At 39.4% G+C, this 22,485-nt stretch overlaps 2 long non-coding RNA genes across 2 annotated transcripts; one reads left to right on the plus strand and one right to left on the minus strand.

Annotated features, from left to right (window-relative positions):
• Positions 1-1,097: 1,097 nt before the first annotated feature.
• Positions 1,098-20,809, plus strand: LOC120100959 (uncharacterized). Its single transcript, XR_005501376.2, has 3 exons — positions 1,098-1,233; positions 1,498-1,611; positions 20,033-20,809. It is a non-coding gene; the product is annotated as an uncharacterized LOC120100959 (long non-coding RNA).
• Positions 7,068-22,485, minus strand: LOC120100958 (uncharacterized). The gene is made up of 3 exons (XR_005501375.2): positions 22,380-22,485; positions 18,619-18,890; positions 7,068-7,164 (listed from the first exon to the last, which is right to left on the minus strand). It is a non-coding gene; the product is annotated as an uncharacterized LOC120100958 (long non-coding RNA).

Consider the following 22,485-nt stretch of genomic DNA (forward strand, 5'->3'; position numbering starts at 1 on the left):
TATTCTAAGGGTTACCTATACATGTAATATGCATGTATGACTGTGTGTGAATATAGTATGTATGTATGTGTACATATACACTTGCATTTCTGTATAAGCACATATATGTCTTTCATTCTGAGCTTAAATGACCTCAAGATGATATTAATGGTAAGCATCCTTTTATTCCTTCCTAGAAGTGGTGTATGTGCTTATAGAGAAATATCTAAAAAATATTAAGATCATCCATTGTTGGATTTGGAATTTGGAAGGAGGTATTTCCTTTACCTATAAGCTTTCATTATAAGCATTTCAACACATAAAATATTAAGATTATTTCAGTAAATGCTTAATTGCTAAAAAGTTTCCAAGATTCACACCTTAAACGTTGTTTATGCATTTAATAGACTTTTCAGCTTTTGAATGTAGAGATTTGATGTTCTGTAACCTTCTGTTTCATTTCACGTCTTAATGTCCCTGAGTACATTTTACCCTACTCTATTAGTGCTGGTGAAAACTTAGCTCAATAGTGTTGGGCTCTGAGGTGCAGCTATGGCCTTGTGGAAAGGGAAATAGAAAGGGATTGGTAGCATTCTTAGAGGGGGTGGGTGGCAATCTTAGAGAGGGGTGGGTGGCATTCCTAGAGAGGGGTGAGTGGCATTCTTAGAGAGGGGTGGGTGGCATTGTCACCCCACAGCTTTGCTTTCTCTGATTTCATCAATATTCTAATCTTCTTTAACTGAGTGGAACTGATGCTCTTTTTATTTTCCTCAAAAGCCAGAGAGAAGCAGCAAGCTGCACAAGAAATGGAGTGAGTGCCAGTTTATCCCTCTGTCAAAATTCTGGACTATTTCACTCAAACATTAGGAAATTCTCTCATGAAGATCTCCTGCGTCTTCATAATATTAGGGCTGACATTTCAAATTGATCGAGAACACCAGAACACTGTTTTTTTTCCAACTACAAAAATTTCATAAAACTTTCTCACCAAACTAATTAGGAAGGATCCAGGCTTTGCTAACTGTCATTTTGTAACCATTTGTAGAACTGAGTTCCCCTTTAGATCTCATTCTCTGTCTTGCCCTGACGTTTATTCAACCATTCTTTCCTTTCTCTATTTGCCTATTTTTAACATTTTATGAATGTGGCTGTTCTTCTCTGACTTTCCTCTCTGAGATGTTATGCTTTTTCAATTACTTTATTACAGGAAACCCTAAGTCAAAAAAAGAAGACAATGATGCTTATCTGCCTAAGGTAAGGGGTCACTTTCAGCCACCTTTGTTAGAAGATCTCCTCAATGGTTTAGTCATTTGGCTGCTTATTGTTAACTGGGTACATGCCATGGTCTATTTTTAGTCTACAAAAGCCAATATTTTGTACTCATGATTAGCTGAGAGGCATTCAAGGGCCATCTTTATCAACTGCATGCAAACAAACTCTAAAATGTCATGTTCAGTTACGATTCAAGTGTGTGTCCTGTGATAGGCTTGTTTAAAAATTGTGTGACTTTCTTTTCAGGTATCTACACAAACAAGATTAGGAAGTAACGGAACCATGTGTGTATGCCAACCAACAATGAGGAAAAGGGTCTTCTAGGTTACAAGTTTGGAGACTAGAGAAGTCCTAATTTCAGTGAGTCGGTTACTGACAGTTATGAATGATGGAATAGTTGTTTTAAAGCAATGAGGAGTTGTGTAGCTAACAGCAAGGATTGAAATCGGGTTTCTGTAAGTCATCACCTAAGAGTCATTGTCACTGTGAAAGCAGGGCCAACCTGTGTTGCTCTCTGATGCCAACTTGGCTAAAGACCAGGAATCCAGGGCACTGCAGAAATATTGCAATTATTTTCACCTGAAGTTTCCTAATCCCTTTAAAGTATGAACTATATTTAAATACTAAATGTATTTAGTGTAAAGTTCAATATGCCTTTTTCTTAAACTAACATTGCTACTATTATACCTAAAGTGTTCATGATTATATGTGAGGTGGTTGGCTGCTTTAAAATTAGGGTATATATTTGAAATCTTAAATGGAATTGACCTTTCCTGTAGTTTTGAATAGGTGCAACCTGACTACTGTGCTACTTTCCAGAATCTTTTCAGTGATTATATAATTCTTCCAATATGGTATTATTAAAGTTGCAGGAGGTAGCAACCCTTACAAAAAGCCCATTCAAATTTTGTTAAATCTCTTATGAAAATGATTTATTTAATTTATATATAAATAATATAACTAAAAGAGCAGGAAATGAGTTACTAAAACACAATTTCTCGCTAAATTAAAACAGTATTTTCCTTTTGCCTTTCTTATTATGACAGTTGAATAATATGTGTCGTACTAAGTGGATGTTTGGTGTAAAGAGCAAAGATCAAGAAATGAGTGTTTAGAACAGCAAATTATATGTTAAAAATCTATAAATAGCTTAATAAATATATTCTTGCATGTAAGAAGCAGAAAATTGCAGGCTACAAAGTAGATTATCCAAATGGCCGTGTTTCGAAATCACCTTCAGAACAGCACACAATGTCCCTCTGGGTTTTATAGCTTCTGCATATAAAACTTTCCTTCTGAAAAGAGGGGTCCTTCTGAACATGTATTTATTTATTTTATGTTCTCTCTTGTTCAATCTCTTTGTTTATGGCTAGCATAATAAAAAATGGCTTAAAATGATCCTTGAATATCCAGTGCCATTCAGGAGGTCAGAGTTCATACATGAGATAAATTAGTGAAGAGAAAGTAAGAATAAGTGAAGTCAAAGCAAAATATCTTAGACTATCTGTTCACAGTCTTGTGCATTTGCTAATGCATTATCTAGTTCCCCATTGCAATATAGCTCTGAGACTTCTAGGAACCATAGAATGACTGGAACAAGCTTGTTTGTAAAAATAAGGAAGAAGAGGGAAAGGAGAAAAAAAAGAAGAAACACGCACCATTTTAGATTTTTAAAATTTGAGATTTTAATATAATTATACCATCTCCATTTCTTCTTTTCCATAGCCCCTCTACACACACACACACACACACACACACACACACACACACACACACACGCATGTGCACCCTACCCCCTTTGTGCCTAGAACAAACAAATGCCTTATGATTCTGAAAGCTGGGAACATTTTCTTGCAAATGTATTTTGTCAACGTGATCTGCAATAGCACACCCTATTGCTCTGTGAGTAATTTCATGTCCTCATGATAAGTGAAGGTTAGAGAGACCAGTGGGACTCTCCTTTGTGTCTGATTCAAGATGACTCCCTTGACTTTTTTTCCCCAAAATACAAGAGCCACAAACAAAAGGGAAGGGGGGTTTTTACTGGTGGTAAGATAATGGTTCAGTGAGGAAACCCAATTATAAGTGTGTGTCCTGACAAAAGGAAGTGCATCTCCTTTGATGTAATAGCCCACAGGAGTGAGGGGCAGTCCCAGTGAGGAAGCCCGCCTAGTGAGTACTTGGCTGCTCTCCACATTGAAAGATCCTGCTTACCTGTCTGTTGGCTCTACCCCCAACTTGTTATTATAGATGGAGTAATCGTCTCCTCTCTACCATTTCTACTTATAAAGTTTTAGTCATGATAACCAAAGTCTGGGAAATTCCAGAGATGATCACCTTATGTTTTAAGTTGTCCACCATTCTGAGCAGAATGATGAAACCACACACCATACCCGCCCCACTGTAGGATGTGATTTAGCCCTTTGACTGCTATATCTACACTGCTGGCACTTTAGAGCAGTGAATCACTGAGTAGCCATCTTGGTTACCAGATAAGCTGCCACATTGCTGTAGTGTTTGTGTGCCCCATATTATGTTTGGTACCCATGATGTAATGTAAAAGAGGCAGTGATGCAAAAGAGAAGAAAGGACAATGGGAAGGAATGTTCTTGTGGGACAGTATAAGGAAAAGAAAAATGTGTATTGAGTTTGGACAGATTTATAGCAAGAATGAACCTTCTATCCTTGAAACGATAAAGGTAGGAGACAAAAATGTGGGCCAATTTTACTATTTCACCTTAAACTGCAAAAGTTCTGGGTGTAATCCATGTTAAAAGCCCAGAGAAGGAGGAGAAAGAAGTCCAATATAAGTTTGATTTTCTGTAGTTTGAGGCAGCCACTGGGGTCTGGACATTTATTTCATGTAGAGAGGGTTCAGTAAGGAGCTTTGAAACCCAATCAATGGCAAGAGTGCGGGTGTGGATAAGTCACACTGCGAGTGTGAACACAGAGAAGTTAGTACAGTCCGAAGGTGTAGGGCTGGGAGTGATGTACTTCTTAGTACATCGTCAAGAACCCACGTAGCCACCTCACTGTGTAGAAAGAACTAGATAATATAGAAAAACTATGTTTTCAGGAAATACAGAACCAGAGAATCAGAAGTAAACTATATTTCTTTGAGAAGTGTTTTCAAGGAAATACTCTGCAGTCCAGTCCATCAACTACATGTCTAGCATCACATGGTATTCAACTCTGATGATGTAACTTACTAATTCACTTATTCTCATTCCCAATTCCATCTCGACTGCTGTCTTCTAACTCGATCCTTCACAAAGTTGGCTGAGTGTCATCCTTTCTCCAGTGTGTCACAATGCCTTCATCACATGGGAGGTTATCTCCTAAATGTATTTACTTATTCCCCTAAGTGCAACTGGCCTGGGGGAGTCCTCTTAAATAACTGGTTTTGAGTAGTTTCCCTAGGTCTGTTTCACTGTTGTTAACATGGCTTCCATCTACCCCTTCATTACAGAGACTCTGTTATGTCCAGGAATAAACAAAGGTATAAAAAAAAAACAAAGGTGAAATGAAGTAAAAGAAAAACATACTCAAAAATCTTGTTGTAAGTATCTAAGAAATGCTAAGAAATAGTCTTCCCTCAGGAGGAGCTGCCAAACTGGTTATATAAATTCCAAGTATACTTAGGAATATATTTGTATAGACATGTATGTGTACAACATCAATTAATGAAAAAAAAATGAGGCTATGAACTTGAAAGAGAACAAGGAAGGCTATATTGCATTTGAAGGAAGGGGAAGGATAAGTAATATAATTATAATCTCAGAAGTAAATAATTAAAAAGCTTGTAGTTTAAGAAAAATATGAGGCATACATAAACACACACACACACACACACACTTACACACACACACAACACCATAATGCAAAAGAACACAGTTGACAGTAGATGTTTTAATCAGAGCTCTCAGCAAATTACCCATCACAGGACTATAAAGGGCTCTGAGTTAGATTGCCTTGATAATATAAGGAAAGAGGTTTGAGCCAAACTTGGAGGGAAATAGGGCAGCTATTTAATTTTGTGTGTTTGTGATGCCCATGGTTATGCCTGATTTAGAGCTGTGTTGGCATTTTACTGTCTTCGGACTAGTTCTTAAGGATGTGGCCTCTGTTTCTCAGTCAGTAAATTTTAAAATGTTAAATATTGGCTATATAAGGTATTCATTAGTCTTTTAAGCTAGAACATCTAAGGTGTCAGGGGGGAGAAAAGAGAAAGGTTTCATGGAGGTATGTAAAAAGGAAATAGTCTGTCAGACAGCTCCAAGAAGACTAATTGAGGCATGAAAATTACAGTGGGTACCAACCAGGTGGACCACTAAGGGGTCACTGAAGCTAAACACCTTATGGAATCCCTAGGACAACATACAGAGGCATGAATCCCAGCAGACAAGCTCCCTTTTTAAAGAAGCTATATTTGTTTACAAATTATTTTCCACTATGGGAATGCTGAATGCTATATTGCCAGCTCTTTAGGAATGACCATGATAGGATGATATATGCCCTCAAGTACTGATAATAGGGAAAAATCCCACTTAAGCTGGCTAAAGTGCACAGATGCAGTGCACATAGTAGGACCTGCTAAGGAAAGCTGGGTGCAGTGCACATACTAGAACCTGCCAAGGAAAGCTGGGTGGCTCTCAGGTTGGTTTCTTCAAGGTTTTCGATGTCACCAAAGACCTGTTTTCTTTGCCACTACCTTTCTTAGTGCCTTCTTCTACAACTCTGATAACACAGTTGAAAGACATCATGATAGAAAGACCAGACTGTGGCAGCTGAGTTGCATGGACCATGGCACAGACTTGGCAGGGTTTCTGCAGGAAGCACCAATTGAATTTTACTAAAGCATAACTAATACCACTCACATTAGAAAAGATGTGGTAGGCATTCTACAAGCCTGAACGTGAGGTCGAAATACAGAGTATATTTTAGCCAGGACATTTGTAGCAACCAAGAACTATGGGAAGATGAATCCAGTCAGGCAATAGGGTATAATGATGGTCTAAGCTAGGGAGAAATTCAAAGCATTTCTTCAATAAAGTAAAAAATGAAGATCTGAAGCAGAATAGAGGGGGGGAACATGCAAACCCAAGAACTAATAGTGAGAAATGAACAATAGGGGATGTACCCATTAGTTGGATGGGGTAAGGTAGAATGAGGCATTGAAGTGAATCAATTACTAAATACACATAGGAGTCACAGGAAGAATCAAGAACATGGAGTCCATGCCAGGCTTAGACATTTCATCAGAGCACACCAGTCCATTTTCATGACACATCCCATCCTACCGGTAAAACTGGGGCTTGGGGGTGAGGGAGAGGTTTAAGGGATGTTCACGCAATTAAGCTCTCAGAAAGTTGAGTGGCCAGAATTTAACCGAGTAATCCTAATTTCACAGCTCATTCTTTACCCATTCTACCTTGAGGAGACAAGAAGACTAATTTGTTTTCATCTTCATTGATTCTGCTTCTTAGCTGCAAGGTCTTCAGCATGCCTCGCATTGCCCCAGAGGATAGTCTAACCAGGACTGCATGGCGTGCAAGGGTCTTCCACCCTTGACTCCAATTTGTTTCTGTTCCATTCTTGTTCTTACTTCCATTAGGATCGTTTAGTGACCTCTACATCCATGCAATGATCATTGTTACTGAGAATTCCCAAAGCATATGGGATGCTTGTGCGAAAACACTCCATTTCTTGTGTAGGCAGCTTCTTTTTCTGGATGTATTTTCTCCATTCCTCCTCCCAGAGAGATTACTCCTACCTACCTTTTCCATCGATCCTCTCCTGATTACTCATTTCTATTCCTTCTGTAATTCAAGGCACTTTATTTGTGGTTTGCTTAACACATTATTTATATTGTATTTCGGGCAAAATGGTAAGCTCTTCAAGGGCAGAAATATCCTATGGAGAATCATTACAAAACACACCAAGGAGTGAGTGGGAGAGAGAAGAGAAAGGAAAGAAACAAAGGAGAAAATAAAAGAAAACAATGATACAAATAATTAAAATGAATGATTTTTAAATTATTTTTAACTATTAAAATTACTTTTAACTATTCTTGCAGAAGTACACTTTATGAATATTAAACAGTCATATTTGCATTTTTATTAGAGAGTAAGAATACCCTTTTCCATCCTTTGAGAATAGGTATAGAAAGAAGAAGCTCAAAGTTTATTAAACATATGTATACAAAGTAAGACTATGTTTTCTTCAATCTATAAAAATTTGACACTTGGAAGTACATTTAGAATAGACCATATTCCAGCTTGACTTACACAAAAAGTATAGCTAACAGTTTAGAAATGAAAAGACCCTCGACAGCCTTCTAGAATAGCATTACAGAGTGGAACAGAGCTAGAATATAGAACTAAACACAAATTTCTTAAATATCCCTGGAGATCTTTATGAGAAATGGCAACAATGTATTCTGAGAGATCCTATCCCCTTCTGTGATGCCTCTCATAGCATATTCAATTTATCGGTCTTTCTCTCTAACTTGCTAAGGGCACCGATGGGGTCTTAGTAATCTTTATCTTTGCAGAGCTCAGCGCAGTGCCAGTACATGGAAGTTTAGAGTCAGTTTGCTAAATGAAATTGTATTATGCACAGCCATGACATGAGCCAAGGGGTCCGCATGCCTAGCCATATTGACAACTGTTACGCGGTGTAGTAAGTCTGGGTAACTGAGCTCTGTATAGCTAGATGCATCAAATAATGCTCCTATATCAACTTTCTATTCTTAAATCAGAGCACTACTGGACTACGATGAGGAAATAAGCAAGTTCAGCATGGATGCTAGCTCTGACGTAGGCATTCTCTCTACTACCTAATTGGGGAGATGTGGCCAAATTACAAGAATTAAAACAATTTCACTTGTTTAAGAAATCTGCTGAACATGGAGTATTTTTATCACAAAGTATGCATGACATAGAAAAAGGTGCATTTACCCTTTGGCCTCTGTGCGCCCCTACCTGTAGCCATCTGGTTGGAGTCTCATGTAACTGTGAGGTACATGTGTTGACTGTTGATTCTGATGTGAATGAGTCTTACCCTCCCAGACGTTTGCCTTCTAGCAATTTAAATTTTAAACTTTAATTAATGAAAAGCTCTGCCTTCTATTAAGGGAGCTTCATGAGCTAGCAAAAGGTATACACATTTACATAAATGCATATCTATTTCTGTCTGGCTGTCTATTTATCTATTGGGTATCTATATTTGGCTTGGTGGGTGGTGAGGCCATTGGGATTCTACCCAGAGTGTCTCCTGCAGGATAGTACTCTTCTCCCTCTGGAGGGGAACATGATTCTTCAATATGAAGTTCTTGGGGAATGTTAATCATGTATATTCCTCTGGCCTGCCAAGGGTATGTGCTTGATGATGTTTGATTCCAGACACAACACTATGTTGGGGCTTTCCTAGTCTTTCTGTTATTTTTCCCGTCTCTTTCTTTTCTACTTTAAATGTATATCAAATAAAATATGCAATCTTCCTAACCCTAGTATGTTATTTCCTCCCCTTTCCTTACCTTATAATATACATTGTATGCTCTCTACCAACCCCATTTCAGTCCAGTGCACAATCGTCCTGCCTACTTAACATTTTCCCATGTATGTCCATGCCTCTAAGTTTGATTTCCGTCTTGTAAAACTATTAAATCAAATGAAACTATTAACTGAAAAGATGCGGGTCTCAACCTTCTGGTTTTGAAAATATGGGGACGAATTTTTAACAAAGAAATGTATTACCAAGTTAAAATGTTCTACATTAGAGAATAAATTATTAATGTAGCAATAAGAACTGAATGTGCATTACACATGCTCAGGGCTGCTGAGAAATAGAGTCTAGCACATGTTTGCTTAATGTCTGGATGCCTCATTCTAACATGAGAACTTTGATGGTTAAAAGTCACCCAAAGCAGAACCAATGAGGCATCATGGGTGTAACTCTTGTCACCAGTATTTTCTCAAAAAATTCCCCTAATGTGAAAATAATCTTCCAAATAGGAAGTGGTTTGGTTGGGTCCCTGAGAGTATGGGTAGATTGAGTCCTATCTCCATGTCCAACCAACCATATATTCGAAGCACGCTTGAATTACATGTTAAGTAGATAGAATGAATACACCAATTATATTCTTTTCTTTAAAGCAAATTAATACAGATTTAGTATTTATATTAAAATACCTTCTTTTGGGGAAGAGAATCCAGTCAACTGAGACTTTCTTTTTCAGAAAGCTCTGCTTCATGTAATGCAGCTATGAAAAGAGGGAAAAAAATGGGAAGGAAGTACTGGCCAAGGTTTGGGAGAGAAATCGAGTGAGCTAAGCTAAGGGTACACGGAGAACAGTCAATATCCAGCAACGGCAGCAAAACACTTTCAATTTTCTGGATTATTAATTCAAATTCACACGCACACGCCAGTTAAAATTAAAGGGCTCTTTTTACTGCACTAGTTTAAATTAAAGATTATATTCTGCTCCACAAGTCTGAATTAAATAGCTTATTTTGCACACCAAGCTCTCATTTTAAAGCTAATAAAGAAAAGACATAGCATGTACGTGCAAGCTCGAGACAGGAAGGGTCTAAATTACTACACCTGTTTCACTCGGGAGCCACTTTATTAGTGTTACAAAACTTGGCTTTCAATTTGGCACCCAGAAGCACATTTAGAACAAGCATTTCTTTGTTTTGACAGAGAGGCTGGGGTAAATGAATGACGTTTGAGCTAGGTGTGAAATGTGAAGGTACGAAATTAACTGGTAAGGTAATTACTGTTCTAATTCTGCATAAACAAGCGTTTTGAAAATCATTAATAGTTCAGGGAAATAATGTTAGTGATTAAATAAGGTGGCTTGCATCACTGAGCACGACTAAGCTCCTTTAATTACATCTGAAAGCAAGGGAAAGCAGCTAATTAAAATTAGCACGAGGTTCCTGAATGACCAGCACTGCATTGTTGCCCTAACCTGTATAATTGTGTGTTTATTAATATGTCTTCATTTTCCCTCTTGAGCGTTTAACAAAATTATTTAAAATAACTAATAACCTTGAAGGAGTAAATGTGACTGGATCTAGTTATCAGAATGAATATTGCAGACCTTGCTCATCCTATCAGGAATCCCCTTCCCGGGCACCTCTAACCCTGAGGAGAGTCCCAGAGTAAATGTAAGTCAATGCCCCTGGCTTTGTGCTATAGAAAGGCTGACATCCCAACTAATGCTAAGAGGTTGAAGCCCAGCATGGCTCCTCATTGTCCATTTATGGAAAAAAAGAAATACTGGATTTAAAAGTCTCATTTGTTGACTATGTTTAATATCATTCACTTATTTAATTAATTTATTTGTTCATAAACAACATTATTTTAAGAAATGTCGATGGAACGTTTTTAGCACTGTTCTCGGGGTAGTGAAAATTTTACATTTAATTTTTTATCTTCTTTTCTTTTCTTTTATTGGTTATTTTCTTTATTTATATTTCAAATGTGTTTCCCCTTTCCTGGTTTCCCCTCTGGAAACCCCCCCATCCTATCCCTCCATCCCCTGCCTCCATGAAGATGCTCTACAACCCATTCACCTACCCCCTTCTGCCTCCCTGCCCTGACATCCCCTACACTGGGGCATCAAGCCTTCACAGTTCCAAGGGCCTCTCCTCCCATTGATGCCTGACAAGGCCCATCCTCTGCTACATATGGGGCTGGAGCCATGAGTTGCTCTTGGATTGGTGATTTAGTCCCTAGGAGCTCTGAGGTATCTGGTTGGTTGATATTGTTGTTCTTCTTCGGGATTGCAAACTCCCTCAGCTACCTCAGTCCTTTCTCTAACTCCTCCATTGGAGACCCAGTTCTCAGTCCAGTGGTTGGCTGAGAGCATCTGCGTCTGGGTTTGTCAGGCTCTGTCAAAGCCTCTCAAGTCGGAATACCCAAGAAACAATAAAGATCCCAGAAATTACCAGCTATCTAATTTGTGGGGCCCAGTGCAAAATAAAAGTGCAGGTTTGTTATATAGTATATGGGGTATCTCGAGAGCGCCAGGAGAGCAGTGAGCTTTTGGTTATGGAGCCCCATGCTAACGGACATGTTCAGTGCCCATAAATCCCAGTGAGACAAAGTGAGCCACCTGTAAGGAGGATACATATGTGAAAAATGACAAGAAATGTGCTCATATGATGCTGAGGCAGTAAAAGAATGACTCAACTCTGGAAAAGGTTCTGCCCTGGCCTGGGTCATTCTGATAAAAATGCTATCAAATAACAAATCAAGGTTTGCTTCTTCTGAGAGTTCCCAAAGCCAGATTCACATCCAGTCCTTAACCTTGGGCTTGACAAAGACAACAACTTGGGATTATTTTTTTCTTTAAATCTGGAAGTAGTAATTCCAGAAAGAAACTTTAAAGCATACTTATCAAATAAACAACACAGTTAATAGTCTATTCTGATATCAACCAACGTTTTGAGAGCTTTTTTGTGAACCAGTCCACTTCTCTAAGTACTATATATGAATATTTCAGGTACTCCATGAGGTAGGTACAATCACCACCCACATTTTTCAGATGATCAGTTTAAATGATTTCCCCATGAAGTCAAAGGATAGAACTCCCTTAAACAGAGTCGGAATCAGAAGGTGTGACTCAAAAGCATGTGCTCTCAAACACCATGCTAGAAGACGATGGGGTCAGAGATAGGCTCCCCTTTCTGCATTTCAATTTGTGAATGTCAACAGATTTGGGTCATTTGAGAATTTAACTGGTTTTTGAGTGTTGATCAAATAATTTTGGACACATGCAATGCAAAATGGAAAATGTCAATTATTTTTCAACTTAGGGAAATAGCTATTGTGTTAGCATTTGAACAGGAAGTTGCACAACACATAGGAATTTTGTGATAGTGCCTTTTTATAAGCCCCCCTAGAAGTGGTTCAGTGGACACTATTAACTTAATCATCTGACAACTGTGGAATATCCCCTGTGCTTCTTAGGCTTCCTCTGCTGACAGAATGTCTACCTCCAGACATAGTCATACCTGACTGCAGGTTGTAGAAAGCTTGAAAATTTCTTTGGCATCTTCTTAAGAACATTGAGTTCATTGAGCATAAGGTTACAGTAGGGAAGATATGTGAAGAATCCTTACTGTCATTTAACTTCTAGAAATTTCTTTTTTGAGAATGAGTGGCTACAAGATCTGACATGCTCTAAGATCACAAGGCCAGTCAGTGTCTGAATAATCTCCCTTTGCCTTGTGGTAACATGTATCCACGTAAGTCTTGACATCTTTTATTGTTCTCTTTCTTTGGTACTATATAAAGGAGGTGGTATGTACATTGTTGTTCTTAATGGTTTGCCTATGTGATTTTCTTCTATATGTTCCCTTCCCTTTCTTCCCATTCCTTCATTTCTTCTCACATTTCCTCTCTACTCCACCTCAATTCTTACCTTTCCTCTCCTCCTTCCCTTCCCTTTCCCTTGTATGTAAGGATTAAATTGAATTACCCAGCACTCTGAGAATATTTTTATTTTCTTTTTTAAAATTTATTATTATTATTATTATTATTATTATTATTATTATTATTACACTCCAGATTTCATCTCCCTTCCGGTCTGCTCCCTCCCTGACAGTTCCTCATCCTATACCTTCCCCTGTCCCCATCTCCAAGAGGATGTCCCAACCTCACCACTCCTACTCGATCAGACCTCACACTTCCTGGAGATTCAAGTCTCTTAAGGGTTAGGTGCATCTTCTCTCACTGAGAGCAGACCAGACAGTCCTCTGCTGTGTATGTGTTGGGGTACCCATCTCATCTAGTATGTGCTGCCTGGTTGGTGGCTCAATGTCAGAGATCTTGGGGGTCCAGGTCAGTTGAGACTGCTGGTCTTCCAATGGAGCTGCCCTCCTCCTCCTCAGCTTCTTCCAGCTTTCCCCATTTCAACCACAGGGGTTCCCAGCTTCTGTCCATTGGTTGGGTGCTAGTATCTGCATCTGACTCTTAAAGCTGCTTGCTGAGCCTCTCAGAGGCAGCCATGCTAGGCTCCTGTCTGCAAGCACACCACAGCATCAGTCACAGTGTCAGGCCCTGAGCCACCCCCTGAGCTGGATCCCAATTTGGACCTGTCACTGGAACACTGTTCTCTCGTGCTCTTCTCCATTTTTGTCCTTGCAGTTCCTTCAGACAGGAACAATTCTGGGTCAGACCTTTTGACTGTGGGATGGCAACCCTGTCCCTCCACTTGTTGTCCTGTCCTTATGTCAGAACTGATCCTCCTTTTTGGATCAGCATTCACACAGCTCCTAATGTAGAACCACCCAACCACGGCTCAGAGAATCTGATGTTCTTTACTACCGCCATGCTGATCCTTTTGATCTACGTGAGTGTAGGTTCATACAATGAACATTTTTCAGTGGGACGAACCAAAGATGGGGATTGTGAGGCTGCCTGACAGATTGCTGGGCGACGGTTCATCTTATTGTAGAAGAATTTCATTTTGTACCGACAATTACTATCTACCAGTTCTCTGATATCATGGTTGTATCATCTACTATGAGATGTTTTACAAGCTGTTAGGACTGAAAAAAGCACTCTGTATCTACATCATGTCTGTCCCATTTCTTAAGCTGTTTAAACCCATCACACCAGATACTAGACCCCCCTCACTTGGTTTATATAATAAGTCTTTAACTGTCTACTTAACTGAACAATAAAACATCTTTTGTAGACTTCCCCTGGCTCAGACAAGGAGGATGTTAAACAGTTAAAAAATCACATCCTTACTACAAGGGGAAGGAACCCCAGTTGTAAAGTTAAACGAAACACTTGAAGTGTTCATTGATAATCAAGTCAGCTTCTACTTTTATATACTATATAAGCTTTTGAAAAATCTATTCCTTGAAGGGTAATGGAGGACAAATAAAAGCCAAATTCAATTATATATACATACATAGATATGCATATATATACATATATATGTACACAAAACTGTCATAATAAAATGCTATTTGGTATACTAACTAAAAATTTAATTTAAATGCAACTGTGTTTCTTAGATTCCCATAGCCCCTCCCCCCTACACATACACACACACACACACACACACACACACACACACACACTCACACACACACACACACACACACACTCTTCTCATTTATTAATTTGACTGACTTTTTAGGTCAGACTTCTCTAGCAGTGTGGCTCTGTGCATTAGACCTCCGTGCCAGTCCATCCATTGCCCTAGCTCTCTGACTACTAATTGTTACTCCTCAGAAGTCCTTCCAAAGACGCTCAGTCTTCTCAACTGCCAAGTCCAATATCTTCTGTTCTCTCTTCTCTCCCTGTCATGGTTTCTGCAGTATCCTGTGCCCTTGCTCACATCAGCCACTCACGTACTTTCTCTGACTTGTACCCACTCCTCTTAAGGCACGGCGAGCTCTGTTAAATTTCCCAACTGTTCTAAGGCAAGGACCATCTCAAGACCAAGTTATGCACATCACTCTTCACACTTAGGAAGTGTCTTAACCATGCTGATAGAAGATTCAAGTGTGATTTCCCCATGGCGGTGTGTCTTTGTGTCGCTCACAATTTGCAGCTGATGGGGTAGTCATTAAGTTATCACTGGAGTGCTTGCTATGTGACCACAGTATCTGTGGCCATTTTTACCTCAGCATCCAGAACAGTGGTTGAAATTCAGACAATATCTGATAAACACTTACTGAATGGATAGATAAATTAACAAATGAACACATTCTGTATTTCTAATTTGTTATTTATCCTGTATCTTGATTGCCATTAAATGCCTGCATATTAAGGTTCCGGGTCAGTTGGAACTCAACATTCCCGAAACCAAGATTTTTTATCCCTTCAACATAGTATATGTATTGTTCCAAGTTTGTCAGTCATCTCATTAATTTCCAAGCTATTGAGATTCTAAATCATGAAGTCATTCTTGGCTACTTTTAATGCCTTTACTTTTAATTTCTAATCCTTTTTGAGTCTGACATTCATTTAATGCCTAATATATATTATCTCAGCATGTTACTAAATACACACACATGTCCACACACATGCACACACACATGTCCACAAACATGCAGACATATACATGTGTGCACGCGCGCACACACACACACACACACACACACACACACACACACACACACACACACGGGGAGAGAGAGAGGGAGAGAGAGGGAGAGAGAGAGAGAGAGAGATTGGTAGAGTAACTCCCTAGCACTCCCCCTACTTTACATTACTTATCTTAATCTCACCATATAAACAGTACCTTTCATAAGCGGTAACACGTGGACACACATAAATGTGTGTGCATGTACACACACGATAGACAGAAGGAGTGACAAAAGGTTAGGTACAGGGTGCAAATGGCATAGCTAAAACTATGTGATTGGGTGCTTATGACTGATAATGGTGAATTTGAGAGATGGTGCTACTTGGGGAAGTAGGAAGGAAGAACCAAGCTTGGGGTCAACTGTAACTTTGGGGCATAAAGGTTGACAATTCAAAGAGGCTACCATGATGAGATGCTGAGATCCCAACGCCTATTTGAGGAATGGGCTACTTAGATCCCAGAGATGCCGCATCAACAGTAGAATATTGTCCACACTAAATGTAGTGGTGGACTTACAGACCCGTGGCCATCCCATTATCTCCGCTGCTCTGTTTAAGAGTACCCAATGCTTTCTAAGTGGTGATTAAAGTTGGATGGATGACAACGATATAGGTTAGAAAGTAACGTTCAAGGAAACTAAGTGTAAGCCTGAGCCCCCTTTTCTCCCTGTTCTCTGTGATTTAACCGACTCCACATATGAACAAAAGAAAGAACAGAATGAGTTATAGGGGGTCCCCGGTAGTGCATGCCATTGGCTTTGGAGACCTCTTTGTCTCAGGTTTGTGGCTGTGTTGTATTTCATCAAATGAAACTTCTTTGATTATTCATGGTCAGTCGCGTGGCCATAATTTTCACTGTGTGACAACTGTGGGAGATTCACATTCCGGGAACCAGGAATGGGCTTGGTGAGGAAAGCAGAGGAGTGGGAATGTGAGAACCAAGTATGATTTGGTGTTGTACCTTCCTGACACTCTCCACCCCAAAGTACTTATTTTATTTTAAACCTCAATATCTCATTCCATTAGTGTTTTGATTTTTTTAAAAGGTACAGACTTCTTAACCTGTTCTCCATTTCAACCATGTTCTCTTTGAGAACACAAAGCCAGCAAATTACTTAACACAGCAAAGTGTCATGATTCAATAGTCATAACTTTCCTTCCTATTAATAATGGCTTCCCCTTGAATCATACCTACATGTCAATCAAATCAATAGACTAGAAAAATGATGTTTGGCAATGTTACAAAACACAGACATCTTGGAACTTGGTTATTTGATACTTTTTAGAGCCTTGATACAGAGATAAAATTGATAATAATCCAAAAAATAATCAATAAGAATATGCCAAATCCTGTTATAAATTAAATATAAATCTCCCAATCTTTACTCATTTTAACCTTATGACGGTATATGCAGGTGAATTGTAAATTAGGTGTTTCTAAAATACATGTATTTTTAATTAATGCATGATATAATACAACAATAAATACAACCAAGAATAGAATGCTAATTTATATTTTATATTTAGGTATAATCAAATCGGGTTTAAGCAGACACTTGATGCTTCCCACATTGATTCATCATTTATATCTTGCATGTGAAAGGTTCCAACAAGTAATAATTTACATATATATACATTTTAAACAGCGAAAATACATGGAATCATATATCAGTTTGCATTCAAGGTCTTTAGCGAAATGCCAGAAAGAAGTGCAATCGTGAGAGGTGAGATCTTAGGAAACTCATATGCAGTTTAAGAATTATATAAATTACAACTCCAGTTAAAGCGGAGAATAAATGTTTGAGTCTCAATGAGTACATTATATGAATCCTGTGTACCTCTGTAAACCTCGTGTATATCAAAATTCATAGGTATTTTAAAATCTGTGCTGGCTTGAAAACACTGTATCTCTCATTGTTAGTGGAGTGTCTGGAGGGGTGAGTGGCCTGGCTGAGGAACTGAGTGGGTCAGGGTCTGGCCAAGGAAGAATAACTTGTGTGAGCTTGAGTTTCCCTTTTCTGTTGATGCCCTGGCTTCTTAGATAGGAACAGGGCTGATAAGTAATCTTCCTTGGGGGGAAGACCTTCCAGGGGGAGACCCTGTCTCCATGTGTAGCCCAGGCTAACGGGCTAACCTCAAACTTGAGATGTTCTATCTTAGCCTCTAGGTTCTGAGTTTACAGACCTGTACTGGGGCCACCTAGCCAGATGGTTAAATTTCAGACATTAGTTCGGCAGTGTGATTCTGAGTAAAGGGCTGTGGCATTGTATCAACTGGGTGACTTTAAACAAGCAACTTAACCTTGTTTTAGCTTGTCCTACTCTGTAAGTCATTGAAGCTAACAGACATATATGTGAAGACAAAATAACTTTACATCTGCCACTTCGCTCTCAAACCACGCTAGCTTTTATTATCACCGTATGCCTGCATCCTGTGTCCTTTGCATTCTGACATGGCCTTGGGTTTCATCCTGATTTTGAGACTCTAGTTCTGGGTTGGCTTTCTTTTGGCGAAATCTGTTTTATCTATGTTTCCTTTTTTTTTCCTTTTTAAATTCTGACTTGGTTAGCTTACACGGTTGTCTCATTATTCCCTCTGCTGTGCCATTTGGGCAAAGAATGTTGGCTCAAGATTTGGATGGATTCAGCCTTGCAGGAGCGTAGAACTGTCTTCTTGCAGTTGGCCCATTGGCCTTGCTAGCTTCCAGTTTGTAGCCTCTCCAAGTCCTATAGTTATTTTGGACTCCCTATCTTCTCTCCCTTCTCATGTCAGATTCATCCTTAAGTTCAAAAACTTCTTCCTGTGGGAAAACTCTGGTACCTATCACCCCCTTTGGGAAAACTCTGGCACCTATCACCCCCTTTCTGGTCTGTTACCGCCATTCTTCCAGGCTTCTGTCTCTCTACAGGGCAGTCTCTCTATTCCGGTTGTGCCTCTACCGAGATGCTGCCCTAATCTCTCCAAAATGATGTGTTTAATAACTTATTTTTGTCACATCTACTTTTTAACAACAAGTACCACTATTACTACAACAGCAACAACAGCAGCAGCAGCAGCAGCAACTGTTCACTGAAGCATTACTGAATGCCTTTCTCGATGATTTCTCCTCACTGTCCTACTGTCATTTCTTCACCAGCTGCTGTGCCTCTGATTCCACAATAGACATAGTGTAGGTTAGAGGATAAATGATTAACAGTAATCTGTGTTCTAGGGAGATTTTGTGTAGTACAGAGGAGTAAAACCACCTACCTCTTGGTATCGTACACGTGTCTTTGTGTGCACAAAAGATTTCCTTCTCCCATTGATCCTAATCCTTGATTAGGATGAGTATCTCAGGAAAGTTTTCTTGCCCTCTAAAAGCCTCTTTGAAAGCAAGACTGATGCTGAACTCAGAGCCTTTAGCTGCTTCTCGCGTCCTCCACAGTTCTTTCAGGCTCTTCTCAAAGATGTCTGGAAGAGGGACTAGGCACTTCTCTGATGCTGCAGTACTCCTCGAATCTATTACCCTCTGCAGAAACCTCCTGAGGAAAGGGGGAAGGCACAACACATGGCTTGGCTTCTATTTGTCCTTTCTGTTTGACTTCTGTGGACTTTGAATGATTTTAGGTCCTAAACACAGGGTTAAAGCTCTTTATGATTCTCTGACATTCAGCTCAAGTTTCATGTAGGAGGAAAACAAAGTAAAAGTTTAAAGAGCGATTGCACCCTGAATCATTTATTGAATAATATAGTTTTCATAAGCTTTGGTGGTTGTTTTGGGAGGAATATGGAGGTAACAAGGTAGAGTTTTTGATACCCTCTTACAGGTGAGGCAAATCATAGATACTACTATTTTATAGACGAAAAGGTGTGAAGACAGCACAGACCCATTTCTAATCTTTGCATTCTCTCCCCTGAACATGGCTTAAAACAAGATCACTTCATTTACAATTCACAGCCATTATTACCTGTCCTCTGGTTCATTATTTATTCCTGTTCTTAACTGGTCTCTTCCTGTTTTTCATGTTCCAACCAAAGTTATTTTATTTAAATAAAATCACGTCAGCTGGACATGGGAAGGGTACAACTTATAGTTCCCGCTCTCTGAAGGCAGAGGCAGGAGGATCGGAAGCCATTTTTTAAAATGATATTTAAATGTCTTACCTAGATTTAACGGACCTTTTAAATATTTGTTCCTTCAATTGTTATGTATGCCAATAGAAACCAGGATATAGCCTGAGTTCTAAGCATATGGTCTAATCACTAAAGTTAAAAATTCCACTTCTAAGAGGAGTCAAAATATAACTTATTTAACAGCAAATTTTGATAAGTTCAGAAGGAATAATTTGTAACATTTGGATAAATACAATAAAATTGCCAACATTTAACTCAAATAAATTATAAACCAGTAAGCTATAAAACCTTGGGGTAAATGCTGCTTATTCTGCAGCTTTTTAAAAATTATTTTAAATTCTGTAAGATATTTGTGTATCACAAAATCTCTGAACTAGAAATTTTTTGTGCTGCTTGTGCAACAAAATAAAAAAGTAAGGGCTCCCTCCAGAAAGAAAACCTTAGCCTTGTGTCAAATTGACACCCATGTATGTGTGTGATCAAATAAAATGCTTGCAGTCCTTAAAACTCATGACGCTTTCTCTGCACTTACATGCCGCATTTACCACAGTTATCCAACTGGGCATTCAAATCTTGTGGGATAAGGATCGTTCATCGCAGTAACAAGAGCTATGACAAAAGGGACAAGAACTAGCAGCACGGAAAGCAACAGGAGCCAGATTTAGGACCAGTGTCAACTCAGGAAGTCAATGAAAGCCTTTGCTGGCCTAAAACCCCCCACTCCCTCAGCACAGAGTCTTCCCTTCCTGGATCTCCACTCATGTAATTCTGTATCGCCTCCACCAAGTCCAACTGGTGTGTCTTTCTTCCTGAGTACTGCACTAAATTTTGTGAGGCCCAGAGTGCTGGCTCGCTCTGCCAGCAGCTAACACAGGTGTAGGCGGTACAATGTTTATTGAGGTTATACTTACCAAAAGACTGAATGTCATTACAATTGAGCATCCTTGAGAGGAAAGGGGAAAAGAGCACGCATTTTTCATGAACAGTAGAAGCAACCTTCAAGATAACTGAACTTCCCATGGCATTGCATAGCCACAACTTGTCTGTAGCATGGAGAAGCATCTAACGCTTTGAAAGAGTCACCATACGCATGAAAACGGTTGTTATCATATGAGGTCAGGTCACGTGATACCATATATTATCATATGTTATTATTTGAGGCGAGGTCAACAGCCAGATGGGGCGATAATGGCGACTACTTATAATGGCGACTACCTTATACTAGGTATTTGTAATTAGTCACCAGTTAAAAAGCTTGCTACAACATTACCAATTCATTCTCTTAAGACATGTAAATGTTTCACTCAAAATAAAATATTTAAAAATATCTCTGTGTGTGTGTGTGTATGTGTGTGTGTGTGTGTGTGTGTTTATATTCATAAGCATTTTAGATAAAGCAATCTATTTAGAAGGAACAGGTTACATAGTGTCAAGATCTCAGATTTTAATGTTTGATTTTTAAGGTTTTATCTTTTTAATTAACATGTATGTGTCTCTGTGTAGGTTTGTTCGTGTGGGTATAGTATCTGCAGAGGTCAGAGGAGGGCATCAAATTCCTAGAAACTGGAGTTTCAGGCAGTTGTTTCAGGTACCCAGTGTGGGTGCTGGGAACCAAACTCCAGTTTTCTGAAAGAGTGGCATGTGCTCCTAACCATTAAGTGTCTCCGCAGCCCCATATTCTAATGGTTTACACTTGGTTTTTATTAGCTCTGATCAGCTGACTTCCCTCTGTCAACTCCAAGCATGACAGAAAAGAATGTTTGAAAAGTGTATATGTGCTGATCTGGAAAAACATAAGCCATTAATAACCAAATAAGAATGGATTTAAGAAAAAACTACCCTGAAAAAAACGATTTATTCTGCCTTAGAATATTCTATAAAATGAATTCCCCCGGACCTTCTGTCTGATTCACATGGTGAATTCACATAGTAAAGTGACACAGATTTAGAAGGAGCATTTGAAGAATGCTCTCCTCCTAGCAGGGGTTCTCACAGGAAGCAGCACCAATGATCCCTGGGCTTTATCTACAATTCACTTAGGCCGCTTACACATGCATCACGTTGCGCCTCTGCATCCCTTGTGAAGCCCATGCAAAAGGCAGCTTTCTCCTTTATCCTGTGATACTGCAGGAAACTGGATATTTCCAAGCCAGTAAGACTTCCTGGGATGTGATATGTGTGTGCTAAAAATGGATGTTTTCTTGTCGAGATGTTTGTAATTTGGTTCACAGACAGATTATAACGCTCTTGTGTGTGTGTGTGGGGGGGTGGGGTATGTGGACACAAAAGCAGACATTTTTTTTTCAGTCCTCTAAAGTACTTTGGTTTTCTTTAAAAGAAACAAATCCAGAAAGCATGTATGTTCTATGCATGTATGTTCTATTATTATGTGAAACTATGATTCTGCAGGTTTCAAAGTCTACGTGTTTCTTCCACCCCCACCCCCAGCCCCACCCCCAGACTCTGGAAGGAGGCTCAAGGGATGCACTGCCAGCTGATTTTGGGAGGAATTCGGTGAAATCAGAGCCCTGGTGTTGGAGGGCACTGACTGACTAGTAACCGCGCTTTCTTTTTCTTTCTTTCTTTTCTATTTTTGTAAAATGTGAACTAGAGCATTTCTGTTAAAAGCTTGAAGGAGCTTACAGGTAAGATGTCTCCGTGAGAGGCTCTCCCTGAAAGAAATACAACTTAGTGCATGCAGAGGCTCTGTTTGGACCCCTACCTTCCCGGAAATACAAAATCCCCATTGCCTGCCTGCTGCCTCCCCTCACGCCTCCCGCATACTCAAGCTGCCCCTCTATGGGGTTGGCTGGAGTGTATTTCATTAGAACCTCTCTGTGGCACGGTGAACCTGATTGTAATGAATGGGCTGAACTCTGAAAGCACTAGGCACTGACCTCCCATCTGCTGATATCCTAAATCAGGCCATTAGAGGACTCCACCAGAAAGAGCACGCTGTTTATAGGTTAATTTATCTCTCATTTGGTGCAACTGGATGTGTGC

The sequence above is a fragment of the Rattus norvegicus genome, chromosome 2, assembly GCF_036323735.1.
Source record: "Rattus norvegicus strain BN/NHsdMcwi chromosome 2, GRCr8, whole genome shotgun sequence".
NCBI classification, from domain to species: Eukaryota; Metazoa; Chordata; class Mammalia; order Rodentia; family Muridae; genus Rattus; species Rattus norvegicus.